Consider the following 5,354-nt stretch of genomic DNA (forward strand, 5'->3'; position numbering starts at 1 on the left):
AGAAGTTCTCCACCAAAAACTACTCAAAACTAGTCAAATCAGGATCAATTCAAGAGCTCCACTAGTTGCCTGCGTTGCAAAGCACCCAAATACACTGGCTAGGTGCGTTGTAACGCACTTGAATTCACTACCCAGGCGCGTTGAGTGGGAAATGATAAGTGGCAGAGTCATTCAACGAGGTGGAAAGACCATGGAAGCTTCCAGAATCTTCTCCAATGACACTTGCCTCACTGAATTCGACCAAGTGATGAGTAAGAGGCTCTCAGTCTCCAAGTGGAAGCAAGAACTGACAGAGAGAAGCCACAAGTCAAAACATAAGCTGACTCATCCTCTCTGCTTACATCTATATATGGATCCCTCATCCCAGAGATCCGGAGGTTGGAATTTTGTACTTTGCAGAGAATTGCTGTTGGTTTGAGATTGAGATTAGTACATTGGGTGATTTATGCTTTGTTGGAGGAGAGGAAGGGATTCCTTTGCTGGGAGGTAGATGCTGGATCGGGACTCACTTGGTTGTATCTCCTCTTGGACTTTCTTATCATATCAATAAAATTATTTGAGTTTCTCCTACATGCTGTGTATCAATGATGTTTTGTTATATTTGCATGTTTAGCTTAATCTGATCCTGAGCTTTTTATGAATGTATATCTATATCTTCATGTAGTTTCTCTCTCTTGTGATCTTGCAGGAATTCGGTGAAGCTGGGCTGGTAAGGGAGCAGGGAACTGGGAGCTATTGAAGAGAGGAGCCATTGGATCAACAAACTAGCGAAAGACACAGGTTAGTTACATCCTTTCTCCTCATTTTACATTTCATAAAGAAGAATACTCAAGTAGTTTTCCTTGTTTGTTGCTAAGGCACTATCACACCTTAGAGTGGGATAGGGGTGTTCTGAATAGATACTTTTCCCAACAACAAATTGGCGACTCCGCTGGGGATCGTATCTAGTTAGTTTATTTGTGTTTCTATTGTTGTTCTTCTCATAAACTTAGGAGTGGCGAATCGAACTGCATTTGCCATTTACAAATGCAAAGTAGAGATCTGCCACTCTAGTCCACTCACTGGGCCTATTTATGATCTGAACAAGCTGATCCACAAATGCTCTAACTGCCCTTTGTGATAGCTCTTAGTCCTCCTTTAAATCATCCTTCTAATTGTACCTTATTGATAGCTTTTATCCGGCCAAAAACCTCAGATCAAACTGCAAACCGTGACCCAGAACCCAGAGACAATTCTCGTTTCTGCTTCAGCGTAGGCTCTGTGAAGAGACTCTGCATTTCAACGCAGGTCCCGAGAGGGTTACCTGCACTGCAATTCAGTTTCTCTGTGCAACAGGTGCGCTGATCAGCCTTTGCCCTGTGCAGCTGTGGTTCTTTGCATCCTTGTGTTCAGTTTTATCTCTGTTTTTTGCAGCCTGTTATCAGTGTGTGTACCTATCTGAAAACCCCTTTTCTCTGCCTTAATTCTACCTCAGTTGTATAAAAGAAACTGTATTTGTTTTTGTGTATTTGTTACATCATTTGCAGTTTCCCATTACAAAAGTAAACTAGTCATACTGTCGCCCTTAGATCTAGACCTGTCGTAAGTGTCGTTTTGATCTTAGGAGTAAGTTTGTTTGCTGTTGACAGTTGATTGCGCTTTTACTTTTGTCTTTTGGTTTGAATTTGTGAATTTCTAGTGTCGAAACAAGTGTTTACTTCAAAATCATAAAGTTTCGTAATCGTCTTTTTGATTTCAAAAAGAAACTTGTTTGTGTTTTCACTTGAAATCGAATTCAAATTTGTACAACAACTTTCTTTTTAGGCATCAATATTAAGAAAGAGAAAACAAATATATGCATTTGTGCATTTGCATATTGATAGTTTGTATGGTTTGATTTAGGAAAAGTGCATTTACAGTGTGCTCTATGCTCTTTGAGAAAAGATTGTGTCTTTCTTTTCCCCTTGTAGCTAGGATTTTCATTGTTGAAAAGAGATAAAAGCTTGCTTATCATCTTTCGACTGCATTTAGGAATTGTATCTACATCTCGTGGTGATCCAAAAAGGCAAACTTCTAAGAAAGATCAACCTAAAATAAATTGAATGAACTTAACAACGCTTTGTAACTTAACGCACAACATAGAGGTCTAGGCTAGAGACGTGTTCCGGCGTCGTAAAACCTGGTTACTGTCAGCCTCACTGATGGTTGGGTGATTCCTCCTGAGAGACGATAAGTGCCAGTACGGATTGTGCTCCCACGTACCGTCGAGTATATATTGGGAGACCCCTATAGGCATAAAACCTTTATCCATAGGAAGCCGTGTCGGCCGCCCTACTGATCGCAATGCACTGAACACAACATTTAGGAAGATTGACCGCCCGTACCTTAAAAAGTATTCTGCGGTTTTGCGATTGGTTTGGCACACCCTCTACTTAGAACTCCAGAGCAGTCCCTTTCGTTCCTTTTCAGACTCCTTAACAGAAAAGGTCCATCTGAGCACTTGTCACTTCAGTCTCATTAAAAATTGAAGGAGACTAGAGTCATCTTTTGCTTTTTCTCGACTCTTTAAAATTGAAAAAGCAAGTCGTGTCCAAGCGTCGTTAAAATTTATTTTAAACAGAATATTCATACCCTTTTTCCTGTGTTGATCTTTAGGTTGAGAAAATGGAGCCTACCAACCAAGGAATTCCCCTTGGTGGAAATCCTAGTCCCTTCTCCTCTTGGGGAGATGTTGGTGCGCCCCATATGGCCACATTGTCACTTCCAGGACTGACAATTGGCTTGCCGATCTGGCTCTTCTCAACCAATGTCGTTCAGAACACCACTATTCCTGAACAGTCAAATCAGCAGTTAGACCAGTCCAGAGTTACCCACCAGCCTTCTACTTCCTCTAATTCTTCCTCTCCTCCTTCCTCTTCGCTTGATGGGGCTGGCAAAGCCAAAAGTCAAGTTCCTAAGGAGAAGAAGGAAAAGAAGAAGAAAGAGAAGAAGAAGAAGGAGCCAAAAGCGACTGGGGGCAAACGAGTGTCGTCTAACGAAAATCCACACACTGCACTGACCAGGCCTAAATCGCCATGTGTCATTTGCAAGGGAGACCACTTTCACAGAGATTGTCCCTGCATCCCTCAGATACTAAGGGACTGGTCTCCCCGTTTGCACAATCCGGTGGCGTCAACCTCTGATAGCCATGTTGAAAGCACACCGTCAACTAGTGAAAGTGAAGTCCCAGGACAAAAAGGGAGAGCTAGATCTCCCTGTAGACTGTGCGAAGGCAACCATGCCCTCCACCGTTGTCCCTTCTTAGACGAGGCTAAAAGAGTCTTGGATGATCGTCCGGTTTCACCGTTACGACTCCCTCCTGGATATAAAAAACTCTTGCCGAGTCCTTCGTTAGTTGAAAATCCAGCTGGCCCGCTCAAGTGGTCAGCTGAAGTGCCGGTCATTGAAGATGAACCAGCTGAATCCATACCCGACGAAAGTCAAAAGGTCGAGGCGGCAGTTGACCCGGTCTTGCCTTCAGAGGTTTTATCTTCGAATGATACAGTCACTGAAGAGGATAAAGATGACACCATCCAAATTCTCTTCATCAACACAGACTCCGACAAGCACGGGGGCAATCCACCCATTCCTTTATCGCAGGAAGGAAGTTCATCAGAGCTATACCCGACCGTCTACTCGGTCCCACCAACAAGCAACCTAGTTGTCTCCTTCGACTAGAACCAACTAGGCAGACCCCATTTTCCAGCAAGCATACCATTCAAAATTATCGTCCAAATATACAGAATGGTCATGGCTGGCACCATCATTGATGAGGGGGCATCTGTGAGTATCCTTTTCTCTATCGCTTGGAAAGCGCTTGGTTCTCCATCGCTTTTGCCTGAGATGAGAAATCTGACAGGCTTCGATAAAGGAACCAATCGACCTTTAGGGATCCTCCCCAATGTGCCCATAACATTGAAAGGGAAGACCGTTCAAATGAACGTGATGGTCGTTCAAGGACCCTTGGATTATAACCTACTCCTTGGACGAGACTATATATATTGCATGGGAGCCATCGTCTCCTCACTCTTTAGAGTAATGTGTTTTCCGCACGAAGGAAGAGTGGTCAAGCTCGTGGACCAGCTTTCATTTCCGGATCACGCATCGCAAATAGTCATATACCATCCCTAAATGGTCTCTTCAGGCAAGAAATGTCTCAAACCACGGTTCGTCCTCCCGATGAGCGCAAGTAATTCGGAGGGATATGACTGGAACCCAGGGGGCATGCGTCCTGGTCTGCTTCGGCAGGAAAACTTTGGGTATAAGGTAGGTTTCCGCGGGAGAATATGACTAGTCTGTACCCCGTCCGTGATTGAGATAGGGGTTATTCTAGAATAAGATTCTTTTGTCAAAGTTATGTGAGTTGGCGGGCATCGTCGCTCACCTTTGTCTATCTCGGTAGACATCGCCGAAGAAGTGTTTTTTTTGAAAGATTAATAGAACAATCTTTGGGTGACCTGAAAGAGGTAGGCCTTTCCTGGTAGAACAAATGTTTTATCTGCAAATTGAGGGGTAACCTTGAAATCGTACTTTATACCTAGGGGCATGCAAACCTTTTGGAGTGCAAGCAAGGGGCGGCTATTTATTTTTTAAATTTTTAGGACCTCTAACCCTTTAAACTCGTAGGATTAGTCGTTTCCGAACTTGCATAACGAAAGGATGCGGGGCATAGCTTTGTAAGGCGCAAGCTCCATAAAAAATGGCATCTTACATGAGACATTCTTATCATATGACTGGATAATCAAGCAGTTTTAGCACATAGTTCATGCTCGTTAAAAAATAAACATAAAATCGAGCAAGTGTTTCAACCCGCGTTTAAGCTCGTTAAAAAATAAACTATCCTCCGGTAAATAACCACCGTGAATGTAACATTATCAGCCACTAAAGCCTTGGTCGTGTTTGCACCGTCACCTCCACTTTTCCATTGGCCGATCATTCACCTCCATTTGATCGTTTACCCATTTTGAGGAACAACTGCGAAGAGTGATTTCACTAGCCATCCTTGTGACACTGCCGTGCTTGGAAAATTCCAACCCTTACCTGGAATCAGCTGCTACCCATATTATCACTCGTTCCTCAAAAGACGAGTCTTCTTTAAGCTCTTTTCATCTGACTCGTAAAATATGAAAAGATTGCCGAGTTTTGGCCTTCCAGCTCGTTAAAGCGACCGGAAGAGCTATCCCTCCTCTAGATTTTAATCTTTTTGGACCTGAGGGATTATTGCACAAAAAGATCGAGCGCTTGTTTTGTTCGGCTCGTTAAAACTATCGAAAATTCATCCCTTCTGTATTGTTTTATACTTTTTCGGACTTAAGGGATTAGATGACGAAAAAGGA

This window comes from Pinus tabuliformis, chromosome X (assembly GCF_031772625.1).
Source record: "Pinus tabuliformis cultivar Carrire ecotype Pingquan chromosome X, CPIR1, whole genome shotgun sequence".
NCBI classification, from domain to species: domain Eukaryota; kingdom Viridiplantae; phylum Streptophyta; class Pinopsida; order Pinales; family Pinaceae; genus Pinus; species Pinus tabuliformis.